General features: G+C 48.3%; 1 protein-coding gene across 7 annotated transcripts in view; it reads left to right on the top strand.

Moving 5' to 3' along the window:
- The window catches only part of FOXRED1 (FAD dependent oxidoreductase domain containing 1), a 942,813-nt gene that overhangs the window by 443,370 nt on the left and 479,741 nt on the right, over window positions 1-19,702 (top strand). The window lies entirely within an intron of this gene.

The following is a 19,702-nucleotide window of genomic DNA, read 5'->3' as shown; positions in this document are numbered from 1 at the left end:
ACCCCTTTCAGCTGAGTGCTTAAAAATGAATATGTACCTTGCTAATTTCTAAAGGATTCACCCAAAAGTTTGTTTTTGCACCTGTATGTGTCTACTCTCTACTTGTGGGTGCAAACCTCTTCTCAATGCACATTTGTGCCAAGATCAGTACTCCTGATGGCCTACATATGTGTTTGCTTCTACCCTGGTAGCATTCATTTTCATAGTTCCCTGATTTCCATTGATCGGTGTGAAATTAAATTACCTTCTTCATGCGCTGCCATTTCTGATGGATACACCTACCTGTGGATTCCTCACCTAAAGAATTCTCCCCTCGCGCCAGCTTCGACGGAAATTTCTTCTAGCTTTGCACGTCGACGATAACGTCACAATCGCCCGACTCCACGCGACGCCGTATGACGTCATCCAGGCAATAAAAAGCCCTCGTCGAGGTGCAGACGTCGGTTCCCTTTTTTCCGTGCCCGAGTAACGGTTAATTCTTCGAGGCTCACATGGAGCTACTGTTTCCAACGACGGTTACAATGTCGCAGCCAAGAAAATCTGACTTTAAACCATGTAACCAGTGCGGGGGTCGGATGTCTGTTACCGACCCCCATGAGAATTGCCTCTGGTGCCTTAGTTCCGACCATGAGGTTGAGTCATGTGGCTCATGTCAGCGCATGAACCCTAAGGCACTTAGAGAGGGAGGGGAAATTGTTCTTGGCTCGGTCCAAGAAAAAGGAGAGGTGTCATCGGAGGGAGTCTTCTTCGAAATCTCATCACCATCATAGTGACTCTCGGTGCCGTCATGGATCTCGGCACCGATCGATCAAGGGACGGTCTAGATCAAGATCGGCTTCTCCGTCAGCTCGGCGCCGTCCAACGTGGGAGATTAGCCCGACCGTCACCCCCTCCGCCTCCTACGACCCCGACGTCACCCGGGTCAGTCTTTGAGGTCGAGCCTCCCCAGAGGCCAAAAGGTTCTCCTGGCCAGGAGTTACCTGGACCTTCCTCTGCATCTATGCTGGCGCCGGTGTAGCAGCAATACCCGGCTTTCCTGACTCCGGGAACGGACCCTGCAGTGTTCTTAAATGCAATGTTTAATATTTTTACTTCCATGGCGCCGGGTGGAAGTCAAGCAGGTCCGTCTGGCCCTCTGCCCTTTAATTTGGGCGTTCCGGCGTCTTATAAATCGACTCCCTTCACCCCATTTTTATCTGCTGCACCTGAAGCGGCGCCGATGCCCATGACTTCGCCCAGACCGACTACACCTGCTACGGCGTCGATGGATTTGCCTCAGATCCGATCGACTGTCAAGAATCCTGTGGAGCCGGAGGTTCCGGCTTCGGACGGATCCGAGGTTCGGCGCCGACGAAGATCTTCGGCGTCAGCCGACGCCTTATCGACGCCAGGTCTGGAATCAAGGCTTAGATCAAGACGTCTGGCTCTGCGACTTTTGGAGGAGGAAGAGTATGCAAGACAACATCTCGAGGAGGGTGAAGTTTTGGAGCCCTCTGGTGACTTCCAGACTCTGGATACAGCCAGTGGCTTGGACACTTCCCTGGAGTGGGATCTAGCTTCCCCTGGAGAGATCACTGAGGAAGCTGCTTCATTCCACGCAGTCATTCGGAAGGCTGCTGACTTGTTAGACCTTCCCCTCCCTACTACGGAAGTCAAAAGGAATTTGTTAACAGAGGTTTTGCACCCGGCTTCTGCTGAGCCTCTTCTGCCCTTTAATGAGGCGCTGCTGGACCCTATTAAGGACATCTGGATGAAACCTGTGTCCACTGCTGCGGTCAACAGGGCGGTGGCTCGTCGCTATCGGGCGGCACCTGGTGATCCGGTGTATCTCTCCAGACAACCAACTCCGGAGAGTCTAGTGGTGCAAGCCTCATGTTCATCCAGATCCTCTCCTGGCTCGTTTCCTGGAACACCTGCAGACAGGGAATCAAAAAAGATGGACCATACTGCAAAAAAGACCTTTTCATCTTGCAGTATGGCCTTAAAGTCATCCAATGCGACTTGCATACTGGGGTGCTACATCCATGCCCTTATGGAAGAGGCGAAGGGCTACCCTAATTTGTCCCAGGAGATGTTGCAGCTGTTGGCGGATGCTCAAGCGGCAGCGACTCAGGTGATCCAGTCGGGATTGGACACTTCAGACTCGATGGCTAGAGAATTATGGGCACGACCATAGTTTCTAGGCGACAGTCTTGGCTACGATCATCTGGCTTCTCGTCGGACGTGCAGGCAACACTTCTTGATCTTCCCTTTGATGGAGAGAGGCTCTTCGGCACAAAGGCTGACTCTGCCCTGGAGCGTTTTAAGGAGAGCAGAGCTACTGCAAGATCTTTAGGACTCCAGTCTTCTGCCTCATCCTCCTTTAGAGGTTTTCGGAGGTTTAAAGGATTTGGACGTGGCTCTTCCTTTCGTGGAAGATTGCAAGGACCACAACAATCTGCTTCTACCCTGCCATACAGATCCTTCAGGGGCAGGGGCAGAGTCCGTACGAGAGGAGCCACCTTGCAGCACTCTGCCTCTTCCTCGGGAGGGGTGCAGCAAGGAAAGCAGCCGTAGTCCTCCTCCACTCCCTGTCCACGTGTCTCCGGTAGGGGGGAGACTTGCCAGTTTTCTTCCAATGTGGGAGGTTGTAACATCGGACTCCTGTGTCATCGACATTGTGAAGAAGGGGTACGCTCTTCCCTTTCGGGAATTCCCTCCTACCTTCCCTCCCCGCCCATCCTTCTATTCGGAAGACCCTCTTCTCCTATTACAGCAGGAAGTATTGTCCCTATTGGCAAAAGGTGCGATAGAGTTGGTTCCCGAGCAAGAGAGGGGTCAGGGTTGTTATTCAAGATACTTCCTGATTCCCAAAAAGGATGGTCGGTTGAGACCGATTTTGGACTTAAGGATTTTGAATTGGTTCCTCAAGCAGGAAAAATTCAAAATGCTGACCCTTTCGCAGGTTCTTTAGGCGTTGAACGAAGGAGACTGGATGGTGTCGGTCGATTTGCAGGACACGTATTTTCATATTCCGATCCTCAAATCGCACAGGAAGTATCTCAGTTTTGTGGTGGGATCACAACATTATCAGTTTGCGGTCCTCCCGTTTGGTCTTACTCCAGCACCTCTAGTCTTCACAAAGGTGATGGCGGTGGTAGCGGCAGAGCTCAGAAGAAGGGGAATAGCGGTATTTCCCTTTCTGATGGATAAACCTACCTGTGGATTCCTCACCTAAAGAATTCTCTCCTCGCGCCAGCCCTCAATGGAAATTTCTTCTAGCTCTGCACGTCGACGTCACAATCGTCCGACTCCACGCGACGCCACATGACGTCATCCAGGCAATAAGAAGCCCTCGTCGATGTGCAGGCGTCAGTTCCCTTTTTTCCGTGCCCGAGTAATCGTTAATTCTTCGAGGCTCACAGGGAGCTACTGTTTCCAACGGCGGTTACGATGTCACAGCCTAGAAAATCCGCCTTTAAACCTTGTAGCCAGTGCGGGGGTCGGATGTCCGTTACCGACCCCCACGAAAACTGCCTCTGGTGCCTTAGTTCTGACCATGAGGTAGAGTCATGCGGGTTGTGTCAACGCATGAACCCTAAGGCACTTAAGGAGAGGGAGGCGAAATTGTTCTTGGCTCGGTCCAAGAAGAAGGAGAGGCGTCATAGGAGGGAGTCTTCGTCAAGATCCTCGAGGTCTTGTCACCATCATAGTGACTCTCGGCGCCGTCATGGATCTCGGCGCGATCGAGCAAGGGACGGTCCAGATCAAGATCGGCATCTCTGTCAGCTCTGCGTCGTCCAGACGTGGGAGATAAGCCCGACCGTCACCCCTCCGCCTCCAACGACCCCGACGTCACAGGAGTTACCTGGACCCTCTTCGGCAGCTATGCCGGTGCAGCAGTACCCGGCTTTCCCGACTCCGGGATCGGATCCTGCAGCGTTTTTAAACGCAATGTATAACATCTTTACTTCCATGACGCCGGGTGGAAGTCATGCAGGTCCGTCTGGCCCTCTGGCCTATGATTTGGGTGTTCCGGTGTCTTACAGATCGGCGCCGTTCACCCCATTTTTATCTGCTGCACCTGAAGCGGCGCCGATGCCTATGACGTCGCCCAGGATGGCTACACCCGTTACGACGCCGTCGGATTCGCCTCGGATCCGATCGACGTCTAAGAACCCTTTGGAGCCAGAGCCTCCGGCTTCGGACGGATCCGAGGTTCGGCGCCGGCCGACGCCTTGTCGACTCCGTTCTTGGAGTTAAGACTTAAGTCAAGACGTCTGGCTCTTCGTCTCTTGGAGGAAGAAGAGTACGCAAGGCAACATCTGGAGGAAGGTGAAGTTATAGAGCCCTCTGGTGACTTCCAGGGACTGGATTCAGCTAGTGGCTTGGACACTACCCCGGAATGGGATCTAGCTTCCCCTGGAGAGGTCACGGAGGAAGCTGCCTCTTTCCACGCAGTCATTCGTGAGGCTGCAGACTTTTTGGATCTTCCCCTTCCTACCGCGGAGGTCAAGAGAAATTTATTAACAGAGGTTCTGCACCCGGCAGCTGCTTCTGCTGAGCCTCTTTTGCCATTCAATGAGGCTCTGCTGGACCCCATTAAGGATATCTGGCTGAAACCTGTGTCCACCGCTGCGGTCAACAGAGCGGTGGCTCGGCGGTACAGGACGGCGCCTGGGGATCCGGTGTTTCTCTCTAGACAACCAACTCCGGAGAGTCTAGTGGTGCAAGCCACATGTTCATCCAGATCCTCTCCTGGCTCGTTTCCTGGGACCCCTGCCGACAGGGAGTCAAAAAAGATGGACCATACTGCAAAAAAGACCTTTTCATCTTGCAGTATGGCCCTAAAATCTTCCAATGCAACATGCATACTGGGGCGTTACATCCATGCCCTTATGGAAGAGGCGAAGGGCCACCCTAATTTGTCCCAGGAGATGTTGCAGCTGTTAGCGGATGCTCAGGCGGCTGCGACGCAAGTGATCCAGTCTGGATTGGATTCTTCGGACTCGGTGGCTAGGGCTATGGGCACGACCATAGTTTCTAGACGGCAGTCCTGGCTATGGTCATCTGGCTTCTCGTCGGACGTGCAGGCCACACTTCTTGATCTTCCGTTTGATGGAGAGAAGCTCTTCGGCACAAAGGCTGACTCTGCCCTGGAACATTTTAAAGAAAGCAGAGCGGCTGCTAGGTCTTTGGGACTCCAGTCGTCGGCCTCATCCTCCTTTAGAGGCTTTCGGAGGTTTAAAGGATTTGGACGTGGTTCCTTTCGGGGAAGATTGCAAGGACCACAACAATCTGCTTCTACCCTGCCTTACAGATCCTTCAGGGGCAGAGTCCGTACGAGAGAAGCCACCTTGCAACACTCTGCCTCTTCCTCTGGAGGGGTGCAGCAAGGAAAGCAGCCGTAATCCTCCTCCACTCCCTGTCCATTAGTCTCCAGTAGGGGGAGACTTGCCAGTTTTCTTCCAATGTGGGAGGTCATAACATCGGACTCCTCGGTCATCGACATTGTGAAGAAGGGGTACGCTCTTCCCTTTCGGGAATTCCCTCCTACCTTCCCTCCCCGCCCATCCTTCTGTTCGGAAGACCATCTTCTATTACAGCAGGAAGTATTATCCCTATTAGAAAAAGGTGCGATAGAGTTGGTCCCCGAGCAAGAGAGGGGTCAGGGGTGTTATTCAAGATACTTCCTGATTCCCAAAAAGGACGGTCGGCTGAGACCGATTTTGGACTTGAGGATTTTGAATTGGTTCCTCAAACAGGAAAAATTCAAAATGCTGAACCTCTCACAGGTTCTTTTGGCGTTGAACGAAGGAGACTGGATGGTGTCGGTCGATTTGCAGGACGCGTATTTTCATATTCCGATCCTCAAATCGCACAGGAAGTATCTCCAGTTTGTAGTGGGATTGCAGCATTATCAGTTTGCGGTCCTTCCTTTTGGTCTTACTTCAGCACCTCGAGTCTTCACGAAGGTGATGGCGGTGGTAGCAGCAGAGCTCAGAAGAAGGGGGATAGCCGTGTTTCCCTATCTGGACGATTGGTTGATCAAGGCCAAAACTCCAGAGCTGGTGCGGTGCCATCTCCAGTCGACAACTCAATTGTTCTACGACCTGGGTTTTTCAATCAATGTGCCCAAATCTCACCTGGAGCCCTCTCAACGCCTCCTGTTCATAGGGGCAGTATTGGACACGACATTGAATCGGGCCTTTCCTCCACCCCAGCGGGTCCAGGACATTCAGGCGTTGATTCCAATGTTTCAAAATGGAGCGGTAGTTCCAGTCCTCAAGGTCCTTCGTCTACTCGGTCTGTTCGCTTCTTGCATACTGTTGGTCACTCATGCACGCTGGCACATGAGGGCTCTTCAGTGGTGCGTCCGCAGGCAGTGGTTTCAGAACAAAGGGGATCTCGAGGACTCGATAAAGATCTCCAGAGATACTGCAGTGGATCTTCAATGGTGGGCAGCGGTCGACAACCTGTCACAAGGAAGGCCGTTCTCGCTACCACCACCAGTGGCCACAGTGGTAACGGATGCTTCCACTCTAGCGTGGGGAGCTCATCTGGGAGACCTGGAGATCAAAGGCCTTTGGTCTCCTGTAGAACAGAGGTTACACATCAATCTGTTAGAATTGCGGGCAGTACGTCTGGCTCTCAAGGCCCTCCTCCCTTCCATTCGCGGTCAGTCAATCCAAGTTCTAACGGACAACACGACCGCGATGTGGTATATAAACAAACAGGGAGGAGTGGGGTCGTATCTTCTCTGCAGAGAAGCTCTTCGTCTCTGGTCCTGGCTTCAGGAGCACAAGATCTGCTTAGTTGCACATCATTTGGCCGGAGTCCTGAATGGGCGTGTGGACATTCTCAGTCGACGCAGGTCGGTCGACCACGAGTGGCGTCTTCATCCAGATCTGCTTCTGTATATCTTCCGGATGTGGGGATATCCACAAATAGATCTGTTTGCAACTCAAGAGAATGCGCAGTGCCCGCTATTTTGCAGCCTCCAGTATCCGGTGCAAGGAGCTTTGGGGGACGCGTTTCAGATGTCCTGGAAGGGTCAGTTACTTTACGTGTTTCCCCCCATACCCTTGATTCCTCGAGTTCTCAGGAAGATCCGCCAAGACCGAGCCCAAGTCATCCTAATAGCTCCGGATTGGCCGAGAAGGGTGTGGTATTCGGACCTTCTCCAGCTCTTTCAATGCCCGCGGCTCTGTCTCCCTTGCAGGGTGGCAAAGCAAAAACAACAAATGATGGACGGAATGCTGAACATTGTCAAACACTCACCCCCAGTCACAGATCTGGGTTTAATCCATCGTTCTTTTGCTCACCATGCCACCCCAGTTTGGACCCAGCCATATGCAAATCAGTCTTGACCCTGTTCCTCATGGGAACAGTCCAGCCCGGTCCTCACTGAACCGGAAACAAGCATCCTGGGACCGGTTTCGGGGTTTCACCCCTCATCAGCCAGGCTGTGGGTCCCGTGCTTCCCATGCCACTGGATTCAAGCTAGCCTGGCTGATGAGGGGTGAAACCCCGAAACCGGTCCCAGGATGCTCGTTTCCGGTCCAGTGAGGACCTGGCTTGGCAGTTCGGGCTGGACTGTTCCCATGAGGAACAGGGTCAAGACTGATTTGCATATGGCTGGGTCCAAACTGGGGTGGCATGGTGAGCAAAAGAACGATGGATTAAACCCAGATCTATGACTGGGGGTGAGTGTTTGACAATGTTCAGCATTCCGTCCATCATTTGTTGTTTTTCCCTTGCAGGGTGGACCTCATCTCGCAGTCGCAGGGGCAGATTCTACACCCCCACCTCCAGAGCCTGCATCTTCATGCCTGGAGATTGAACGGGGCAATCTGAGTTCCTTTTCTCTCCCACCAGATGTGGTGGAGGTTATTTTATCGGCCAGGCGACACTCCACCAAGTCAATCTATGCAAATCGTTGGGCTAAATTTGCAGGCTGGTGTGGAGAGAACAGTTTAGATCCCTTAAAAGCTTGTTTATCTGACATTTTGTCATTTGCACTCTATCTGCCACAGAAGGGTTGTGCGATTGCCACAGTCAAAGGTTATTTGTCTGCTCTATCCGCTTTTCTGTGCCTTCCTGATCAGCCATCCTTCTTTAAATCCCCTATTGTTTTAAAGTTCCTAAAGGGGCTCACTAACAAGTTTCCACCAACGCCATTCGTTATGCCTCAGTGGGACCTTAACTTAGTCTTAACGTTTCTAATGGGGTCCCCGTTTGAACCGATGCACTCTTGTTCTTTACGGTTCCTAGTATTCAAAACTGTTTTCCTGGTGGCCATAACATCTGCCAGAAGGGTTAGCGAGCTTCAGGCTCTCATTGTAGAACCCCCATACCTTTCTTTCTTTAAGGATAAAGTGGTGTTGAGGACCAAGGCGGCTTTCCTACCGAAGGTTGTTACACCCTTTCACCTGGGGCAGTCAATTACTCTCTCTTCCTTTTACCCTCCACCTCACCCATCCAAGGAGGAAGAGAGGCTCCACCAGCTGGATCCACGAAGAGCTCTGAGCTTCTATGTCGCCAGGACGAAAGAGTTCAGACAGGATGAACAGCTCTTCGTTGGATACATGGGGAAGAGGAAAGGTAGAGCGGTCCACAAGAGAACGCTGTCAAGGTGGGTCATTCTATGTATTAAGATCTGCTATTTTTTGGCGAAGAGAGATCCACCTGTGGGGCTTCGTGCCCATTCCACCAGGGCCAAAGCAGCTTCATCGGCTTTGGCTAGAAGTGTTCCTGTGGCTGACATCTGCAGGGCAGCGACCTGGGCATCCCTCCATACGTTTGCCAAGCATTACTGTTTGGATTCTGAGGTTAGGAGGGATGGCCATTTTGCTCGCTCGGTGCTGCAGGATTTCTTGGTTTGACCATTCGGGCACCCACCACTGGAGGTTATACTGCTTTGGGACTCAATTCTTTAGGTGAGGAATCCACAGGTAGGTGTATCCATCAGAAGAATAAGTTACTTACCTTCGGTAACGCTTTTTCTGGTGGATACAGTAACTACCTGTGGATTCCTCACGGTCCCACCCGCCTCCCCGTTGCCTGACTGGTCAAACCGAGAAATCCTTGGGTGCGCATCCTTATTCTTGTAATTATTATGTATATAATTGTTTCATGTATATAGTTATAATAACTGTATATGCAATTCCTCTGCGATTTAAGGTACTTCAAAGAAGACCTTTTGATCTTGGTTTATATATATGCACATTTTTATTTCTCTCTGGTATTAAGCATTCATTACTGTTATTTAGAATGTGTTTTATAATAAATGTTCTATTTTCGTTCATTTGGATGAATTTGTGCTCTTTAGGTTTATCCTGTTCGCCTCTGGCACGTAAAAAATTGTGATAACTGACGTCTGCACGTTGACGAGGGCTTCTTATTGCCTGGATGACGTCATACGGCGTCGCGTGTAGTCTGGCGATTGTGACGTCATCGTCGACGTGCAGAGCCAGAAGAAATTTCCGTGGAAGCTGGCGCGAGGGGAGAATTCTTTAGGTGAGGAATCCACAGGTAGTTACTGTATCCACCAGAAAAAGCGTTACCGAAGGTAAGTAACTTATTCTTATGGACCCTTATCAACTGGCATGTTCTTTTCTCTTTTTCTAGCTGATCAGCGAACGCAGACTACTAAATGAGCCATAGGTGGTCAGTTTGGGCTCGTATTGGGTAAAAGCACATAGGACACACACCTCATGTGAGGAAGATGACAATAAAGACACTCCAGGTGAAACCCCAAGACTACTACCCTCACGACCTTGGACACCAGCCAGCCTCCATAATATTGCTTAGAAGCTTCTCAAAATTAGAGAGGATACCCCAAAAGTTTAAGGACGATTTCTTGGCCATCATCGAATTGTTACAATCCAAATTGGGCTTACAGACCACGTACTGAAGTTCATAATTCTGGTAAAGGCTAGGGACCAGCTTCTCGATCTCTAGGAATGATGCTACTTTAAAGACAGCTAAGATATTTTTCTAAGCAGAATAATGCACATATTGTCAATCAAAGAAGACTGGACGAAAATCAGTCACAGTAACCAAAACAAGGGAGAAATCACCTGCTGATTACTTAGATCGATATTCAGAATGCATCAGAGACTGCCTCTAAGGCTGTGAGGACTGCCTTTGTTCAGGCAGTTCCCCCTCCAATGTAGGACAAATTAAATCTTTTTCTGTGGGTTGGCAAGCGGAAGCGCTGACAAAAATACTTGCTGTAGCTAATCATTGCATAGCAGTGAAAAAAGAAAGCATTTATAGGAAACCAATTATCATTTCTCCAAATAAAGAAATTTCAGTAGACACCATGAAGAAACAGCGAGGTGGGATGGGAAGGGGAGGTGGTAGCTTGAGGGGTCAAGAAAAGGGAGGAGGTCGGTTCATACTCTTGTTTCAGGTGTGGCTAATGATGTCACTGCAGGGAGAAATTACCGAATTGCCCAGTGGTGTCACTTGACTGACCCAAACAACCAAGTTTTTCACCACCTCGTCCACAACAGTTCATTCCCTACTAGGATAGCCCAAGAGAAGATAACTGCACCAGACACACATTAATCCCAATGGATTTAAGAAGGCAATTTTTCCGTCGGTTACTAATGGTATGGCCCCTCTTTTATTGATACTGCTGTCAGCCTTGAGGGTTTCTGATTTCCCTTCTGTTTTCAGGCAATTTGATTGATGCAGTCAACATTCTAAATCAGACTGTACTCCACAATGTCACTAGTCCTGTCAGTATATCTCGAAGTCCTATGTTTGAACAGCATGCTTTCTTCTGCAGTTCCTTTTCCTCTACCTCACAAGCTGGATCTCTGACTGCGCCAACCTCCTGGCCCCCCTGAAGACTCAAGCTAACACCAACAACCACAAGAAAAACTCCTGGTTCACCCCCGACCTCAAGGACTCCAAGAAAGAATGCCGCGCCCGCAAGAAGAAGTGGCGCCTCAACCAGACCGAGGAGAACATGTCAGCTCTCAAGGACGCCACCCGCCAACACCACCAACACCTCCGCGCCGCACGAAAAACAGCCTACCGGAACAGACTTGACAACAACGCCCACAACAGCAAGGAACTATTTGGCATCGTCAAAGAGCTCTCCAACCCGGACGCAGAAAACAACTCCATCCCTCCCTCACAAGACCTCTGTGACTCCCTCGCAACCTTCTTCCACCACAAGATCACCGATATATACAGCAGCTTCACGACTGCCAACGCGAAACCCCCCCCCCCCCCCCCCCCCCCCCCCCCCCTGGAACCCGCCACCGACATCACCACCATCCTCACCTGGAGCCCAACCACCACCGAGGAGACCACCCACGTCATGAACTCGATTCACTCTGGATCCCCATCGGACCCCTGCCCGCACCACATCTACAACAAGGCCGATAACATCATCGCACCGCACCTCCGAGACGTCATCAACGCCTCCCTCACCACCGCCACCTTCCCGGAGAGCTGGAAACACGCAGAGCTCAACGCCCTCTTAAAGAAACCCACAGCAGACCCCACGAACTCAAAAACTTCCGACCCATCTCTCTCCTACCGTTCCCCGCCAAAGTGATTGAGAAAATCGTCAACGCTCAACTCACCACCGCCCTGGAAACCAACGACTCCCTCGACCCCACACAGTTCGGTTTCAGGGCCAACCACAGCACCGAAACCGCCCTCATCGCAGCCACGGACGACATCAGAGCCCTGACCGACAAGGGAGAAACCGTGGCCCTCATACTCCTGGACCTCTCTGCAGCCTTCGACACGGTCTGCCACCGCACCCTGATACGCCGCCTCAGCAACGCTGGCATCAGAGGCAAGGCCCTGGAATGGATCGTCTCCTTCCTCTCCGGAAGGACTCAGAGAATCCGCCTGTCCCCCTTCAGATCCACAGCCACGGAGATCATCTGCGGCGTACCCCAAGGATCCTCCCTCAGCCCCACTCTCTTCAACGTCTACATGACTCCCCTGGCGAACATCGCACGCAAACACGGACTCGACCTCATATCCTACGCCGACGACACCCAGCTCATCATATCCCTCACCAACAACCCTACCTCAGCAAGGACCAGACTACATGACGGCATGAAGGAAGTAGCGAACTGGATGACAGACAGCCGGCTGAAACTGAACACAGATAAGACGGAGGTCCTCATTCTCGGCCCTACTCCCACCGCATGGGACGACTCCTGGTGGCCCCCCGCCCTAGGCAGCACTCCCCAACCCACCGACCACGCACGCAACCTCGGCTTCATCCTGGACTCATCCCTCTCCATGACCAGACAGGTTAACTCGGTGACCTCGGCATGCTTCAACACCCTCCGCATGCACCGCAAAATCTTCCGCTGGATCCCCACCGACACCAGGAAGACCGTCACCCACGCCCTCGTCACCAGCCGCTTGGACTACGGGAACACTCTGTACGCCGGCATCACCACCAAGCTGAAGAGGAAACTCCAACGGATCCAGAACGCTGCCGCACGACTCATCCTGGACATACCCCGCCACCACCACATCTCCGTACACCTAAAGAGACTCCATTGGCTCCCAGTCAACAAGAGGATCACCTTCAGACTCCTCACCCACGCACACAAAGCCCTTCACAACCTCGGACCCAAACTCATCAACAACCGCGTCTCCTTCTACACTCCTCCGCGCACTCTACGCTCGACCGGACAGGCCCTGGCAGCCGTACCCCGCATCTGCAAAGCCACCGCCGGAGGAAGATCCTTCTCTTTCCTGGCAGCGAAGACCTGGAACTCTCTGCCCAGCCACCTTCGCGCCATACCTGATCACCTCTCCTTCAGAAAGCAGCTCAAGACCTGGCTCTTCGAGCACTGACCACCCCCACTCCCCCCCCACCAGCGCCTTGAGACCCTTTATGGGTGAGTAGCGCACTTTATAAATACGAATGATTGATTGATTAATCATTTTTGACAATATCTTCTGGGCAAAATAAATTGTCTGTTTATTGCGGGACCAACAATTTTTATTTCAATGTTGATTATAAAAATGCTGTTTTATCTTAAATAAATGAGCGAGTCTGTAAGAATGCACTAGTGGTCTAGTGGGAACGATGTGTGCTTTACATTTCTCCGTAATCACTACAAACCACCCGATAAGTTGGTTAGAAGTAGACCATGGGTAACCTTTAGTGATGTTATTTTTCTGACTTCCATGTCTAATTCCGAGTGTTGTATATGAGATACCTTTTAAAAAACTCTGTATTTCCAACTCCCTATTGTCCGGTGACACTGAAACACAATTTAAAGCTTTGTAACATAAGGCAAGAATAATCTGAATTCAATATGTTTCTTACTATAGACAACTATGTTAGGATTACTTTAAACGGGTATAGGCTCATACACTACAAGATAGGAAATGCACATTATATTATAGAATTCACTTCCCTCTTAAGTTCAAACCTTGCCATAAGAACATTTATCTAAGTCTCTACAAAAATAAAGATCCTTTTTGCTCGTATCATTTGAGGAATAAGTACAACAAAAGTAGGGGTTCCGAATACTCAATAGATAACTCCTAAAAATAGTATTCAAATGTAATTTTAAATCCTTAACCACAAGTGAGATTCTAGAATATTTCTGTATATCTAGTTCAGTATATAGTCGACTTCAGAGAATAATAAGTCTGTACATTTTCCAAAACTCCTAACAACAAGGTCCCAGCTGCAGATAGTATGTATCTCCATTTCCTAACAAGGACGCTATGGAGCCAAGGAACTTATATTATGAGTTAAAGGTGGCTGTCACCATTGCAAGTCTTCTAATATTGCTGTGGCTCTAAGAGTCAAGTAGTCTCCCTTGGCTTAACTAATGTGTCTTGTCAATCAGAGACTCGAAGCATTTTGCTGGGGGCACCCACACATCTATCCTCTTTTGCTTCTAAAAGCATGTACCTCCAAGACGTTTGGAGTACCAGACATATGCACCAGCGCAAATAAGTATGAGCAGGCCACGGAACTTGACAAGCTGCTCCCTAAGATTCATCCACTTCAGAGGATTGCTTTGCTGTTATAGGACAGGTTTCTGCTTCTCTGTTGAGCATATAGTCAGTGCTAATTTCATTGAGATTGCATTGACATTTGTTTGAACCCCACGAAAAAGCCTCCCTTTATAAATATAAATCCCCTTGAAGGTGAAGTAGGAATTCCCCCCCCCCCCCTTTTTTCTTCATTATTGCAACAAGGTATCCTCACTTGTAACATCTGCAGTTATACAATTTACCCATCAAAAACCAAAAAAAAGGCATATGTTTTGTTGGGAACCTGAGAGCTGTCAACTAAATTGTGTTCAGTCCAGTTTCCCTGCTGTGCTGAATTCAGCAACAATTATGTCTGGTATCTCACCCAGTGCTATCTATTTCAAAGTGCTTGATTTATGTTCTGCATTATGTCCCATCCCTATTCATCTTGGTAGATCATTTATATTTGCCTTCTTGTTTGAAAAGAAACCACTAGTTTGGATGAAACTTCTGATGTGTGCTACGGAAAAGGTGCCCTCTAGTCTCCCCATCATCCATCCTTGTGAATTTTTAACATCCATAATGTGGCAAATTGTTTGATGGTTTGTTTGACTTCGATTCTTTGAAATTATACAAATGTAACACATTGAATTTAGTCTGTGAATTTGCCAAGAATGGTCACAAAACATCTAACGAGAAGTTTCGGTTTTCTGTTTACGTGCGGATCATGATATTTCAGAAGGAGAAAGAAATTTGTCCACATATCTTACCCAAGTTGTTCACTTATGATGTCCTACTGTGTCCCAAAAGCACACCCTTTTAATCATGGTTTGTTGTCTCCAGTGTATTTAAGATTGTTAATATTGACAAACCCCCTACAAGATATCACTTTGACATTTAGGAGCCTTTGCCTTGGTCCGAGGAGGAGGATGCGTTTCTTTGCTTTCCGACTGCTCAGTCCTTAGCCTCTCCACTAGGTTTGCCTGATGATTTCAAATCTTTCAGATTGCACTTTCAAGAATGAGGTTTTTACCCTCAGGGGTGTTGACTCAGATCAACAGGAGAGACACTTCCTCCTGAAAAAGAAAGCAAAAAATTAGATGCGGCAGGTAAGAGAGTGGCAGCTCAAGTAGCCAATCACTGGCACATTGTTAACACCCAGGCGTTACTATCCCGATACAATTGAGCTCACTAGGATGCCATGGAGGAGCTTCTGCAATATCTCCCAGAGGAACACCGTAAAAGGGGGTATAAATTGTGGCTGAGGGACAAACAATATAAAATAATTAAGTTAGATGTGCGCTTGATGCTGCTGATACAGCAGCGCGCAGTATTAACACCAGTGTCATCATTTGGCTGCATGCGTGGCTCAGGTGCTCAAGCTTTAAACCAGAGGTACAGCAGTCAGTGTTGAACATGCTCTTTGATAAAGAACATTTATTTGGCTCACAAGTGGATACCATACTTTGAAAGCTAAATAAAGATAATCAAACTGCCAAAGCTATGGGGGCAAGCCAAGCCAGTACACACAAGGGTACTTTGCGTCACACAGGATTTTCTAGAGGCTTTCGGTGACCATTTAGTTGACAGTCTTGCACTCAAACAAAGCCCATCTCTCAATATACCAGAGGTTATTTTAGAGGTCCCTACAGAGGGAAAAATATTAAAGGAAGAGGAAAGCCATTTACATATAGATGCTCCTTATTCACTACCAAACAATGACTTCCTCCGAACTCACACCACTCCTGTAGGGGGAAGATTACTACATTTTTACCCGTAATGGTCTCAAACTACCACAGATCAATGTGTACGTTCAATTGTCCAAAATGGTTACTGTTTGGAGCTCATTTCGACACCACCAAATATACTCCCTCGTAATCACTGACTCTCACAAGAATATCTCACTCTTCTCAAAGAGGAAGTACTTTCTTCTTCTCAAATGGGATATAGAACCAGTACCATTACAACACCAGGGCACGGGAGTTTACTCCCTGTATTTCCTAATACCAAAAAAGATGGTTCTCTCAGACCAATATTAGTTTTCAGACCCTTAAACCACTCCATCCTCTCAGAACACTTGCATATTTTCATTCTTCAGGATGTTATTCCCCTTCTTCAGCAAGGCGATTTCATGACAGAGTTCGACCTAAAGGACACTTGCTTTCACCTTTCAATTAATCTGGCATACCACAAATACCTAAGATTCGAAGTTGCAGGTAAACATTACCAATTCCAGCTATTACCATTCAGATTCACAGCCGCTCTGAGTATTCACAAAATGTGTCAGTGCCACACTCCTCACAATTCATCTCTTACACTTTCTGGGGTTCACCATCAATTACCTCAAATCAGATCTTCACCCTACAGCCCTATCTAGGAGCAATTCTCAATACATAATTAGGATTAGTGTTTTCCAGCACAGCCCAAATTCAAGCCTTTCAAACAATGATTGCTACATTAACAGAGAACCATACATACACAGTAAGGACTGTTAAGCGATTGTTATGGCTGGTGGCATCTTGCATTGCCATCATACCTCATGCTAGACTTCATATGTGTCCCCTTCAACAGCAGTGCCTTTCTCGACAATGGTCTCAAGCACAGGGTCAAATGGAAGATCTTGCGTTGTTGGACCGCCAGACTTATATCTCTCTGCATTGGTGGAACACCACAAACCTCATGAAAGGGCTGCCCTTTTTAGACCATGTGCCTCAGTTCACTCTCACGACAGACTCCTCAAATACTAGCTGGGGAGCTCATATCCAGAACCTCACAGTCCAGGGGCTACGGGACACCACTCAATAGTCTTTGGCACATTAATTACCTGGAACTGCAAGCAGCCTTCCTATTAATTAAAGCTTTCCTTCCACAATTGCAACACCAGGTAGTGTTGATATGTACAGGCAACATGACTACCATGTACTATCTTCAAAAATGGGAGGGACACAATCTCATCAACTATACCATCTTGCACAAACAATATGGAAATGGGCAATTCATCACCACATTCAGTTATGGCACAATATCTCCCAGGGAAAGACAATCGCTTTGCAGACCTGCTCAGCATGCAGCAACAAATCCACAAATGGGAACTCCACCCACAAGTCCTCCACTAGTACTTTCAAAAGTGGAGAACACCCCAAGTAGACCTATTTGCCGCAGCTCAAAACACAAAATGCCAAAACTTCATCTCCAGGTATCCGCATGCCCACTCCAAAGGCAATGCTCTGTGGATGAGTTGGTCAGGGATATTTGCTTACCCCCCTCTCCTACTCATTCCTTTACTGGTTCGGAAGCTCAAACAATCTTCCATCCTCATGATCCTGGTAGCTCCTGCATGGCACGTCAACAATGGTTCACAACACTTTTGAATCTTTTAATACTTCCACATCAGAAGCTCCCCAAAAGACCAGACCTCCTAACACAAAATCAGGGTCAAATAAGACATCCTGATCCCAAATCCCTCAACCTAGCGATATGGCTCCTGAGGTCCTAGAATTTGGGTATTTACAACTACCACAGGAATGTATGAATATTCTTAAAGAAGCTCATAACCTACAACTAGACAATGTTCCGAGGCAAAATGGAAACATTTTGTTTGCTATTGCCAAACACAAAACATTGACCCTCTTAAGCCAACTGTACAAGAGATTGTCTGTTATTTACATCACTTACAAAAAGCAAATCTTGCTTACACATTCATTTATCTACATTTGGCAGTCATAGCTGCATATCTTCAGAACAGACAGCATACTTCTTTGTTTAGAATTCGAGTTATCAAAGCATTTATGGAAGGATATAAAAGAATCATTCCACCAAGGATTCCTCCAGCCCCATCATGGAATCTTAACATTGTCCTCAAAAGGCTTATGGCTCCCTCTTCTGAGCCACTTGACTCCTGTTCTTTACAATTCCTGTTATCGAAAGCAGCTTTTTTAGTCGCTATCACATCCCTTAGATGTGTTGGTGAGTTCCAGGCTTTAACTTTGGAAGAACTTTTCTTCCAAATTCATAAGGAAAAAATTGTATTAGGAACTAATCCAAACATTCTTCCAAAAGAAGTTTCACAATTTCATATCAGTCAGTCAATAGAATTACCAGTTTCTTTTCCCCAACCAGATTCTGTAGCAGAAAGGGCTCTAAACACTCTCGGTGTTAAAAGGGCTCCTATGCATTATATAGATATAGCCAAAGACTTTAGGAAAACTAAACAACTTTTTGTGGCTTTTTCAATGCCCCCTAAAGGAGAGCCTATATCTAAAGCAAGTATAGCTAGATGGATAGTCATCTGTATTCAAAATTGCTAAAATAAAGCCAAACGACAATTACCTGTACCACATAGAGGGCATTCTACTAGGAAGAAAGGTGAATCAATAGCATTTTTAGGTAACATACCTATAGCAGATATTTGTAAAGCAGCCACATGGTCTACACCACATACCTTTACAAAACATTATTGTGTAGATGTACTTGCACGTCAACAAGCAAATGTTTGACCAGCAGTACTCAAAAATCCCTTCCAAACAATTACAACTCCTACACGCTAGCCACCGCTTCATGGAGGGACTGCTTTACAGTCTATGCACAGCATGTGTATCTACAGCCACACATGCCATCAAATGGAATATGTTACTTACCATTAGACATCTGTTCGTGGCATGTAGTGCTGTAGATTTACATGCGCCCGCCCTCCCTCCTTCCTGGATGCATACGGACTTTGCATTTTATTATTATGTTAACATTGTACATATGTAGGTACATTGCATGGACATATTTTCTGTTATACTCTCTATTTCTCTACTTCACTCTCCCAACTGCTGAGAAACAATCTAACAAAGGACTCGATGCCCATGCACAGTATTACCGAGAGGAGGAGTCACTTGATCCTGTGATGGAAAAGCTTCTTCGAAGAAAGACCAGTTGTTCCACTCCGAACCCAGCACTAGATGGTGAGCTTATGCAGAGCATGTAAATCTACAGCACTGAATGTCACGAACAGAAGTCTTCTGATGGATACAACTACCTGTGGATTCCTCACCTAATGAATTCTCCCATGGTGCCAGCATTCGACGGAAATCTTCTTCCTAGTCTCTGCACGTCGACGAGGACGTCACTCTAGCCCACGCGACGCCGTCTGACGTCATACAGGCAAAAAGAGGTCCTCGACGACGTGCCGACGTCAGTTCCCTTTTTTCCGTGCATTCGAAACGGTTATCTTCGAGGGAGCAACTGTTACTTTTGTGGTTACAGTGTATTTTTGCTGTGTAGTCTTTCGCTGTGGTAATAATGTCGCAGAGAAAGTCTGGATTCAAGCCTTGTCGTGAGTGTGGAGGCAAGATGTCAGTGACGGATCCTCATTCCGACTGCCTTTGGTGTTTGAGCTCCGACCACGACGTCTCGACTTGTGATTCATGCCAGCACATGAATCCAAAGGCCCTCAAGGAACGTGAGGCGAAGCTGTTTATGGCGAAATCGAAAAAAGAGAAGCATCACAAGAAGTCTTCTTCGCCAAGACATCGGCGTCATCGAGACTCCCGGCGCTGTAGAGAATCTCGGCGTCATTCGAGCAAGGAGACTCGTTCCAGGTCTTCGGATCGGCGCCGAAGGACATGGGAGATCAGTCCCACGGTTACGCCTCATCCTTCGACGCCGTTGCCCTCTCCGGCGTCTCCAACTTCACCTGGACAGGCGTCGGTGATTGAGGTATTGGAGCCTCAGGTGTTATCTCCGGCGT

The sequence above is a fragment of the Pleurodeles waltl genome, chromosome 3_1, assembly GCF_031143425.1.
Source record: "Pleurodeles waltl isolate 20211129_DDA chromosome 3_1, aPleWal1.hap1.20221129, whole genome shotgun sequence".
NCBI classification, from domain to species: domain Eukaryota; kingdom Metazoa; phylum Chordata; class Amphibia; order Caudata; family Salamandridae; genus Pleurodeles; species Pleurodeles waltl.
Note: the sequence above shows the minus strand (reverse complement) of the source record. Positions and strands in the feature narration are given on the sequence as shown.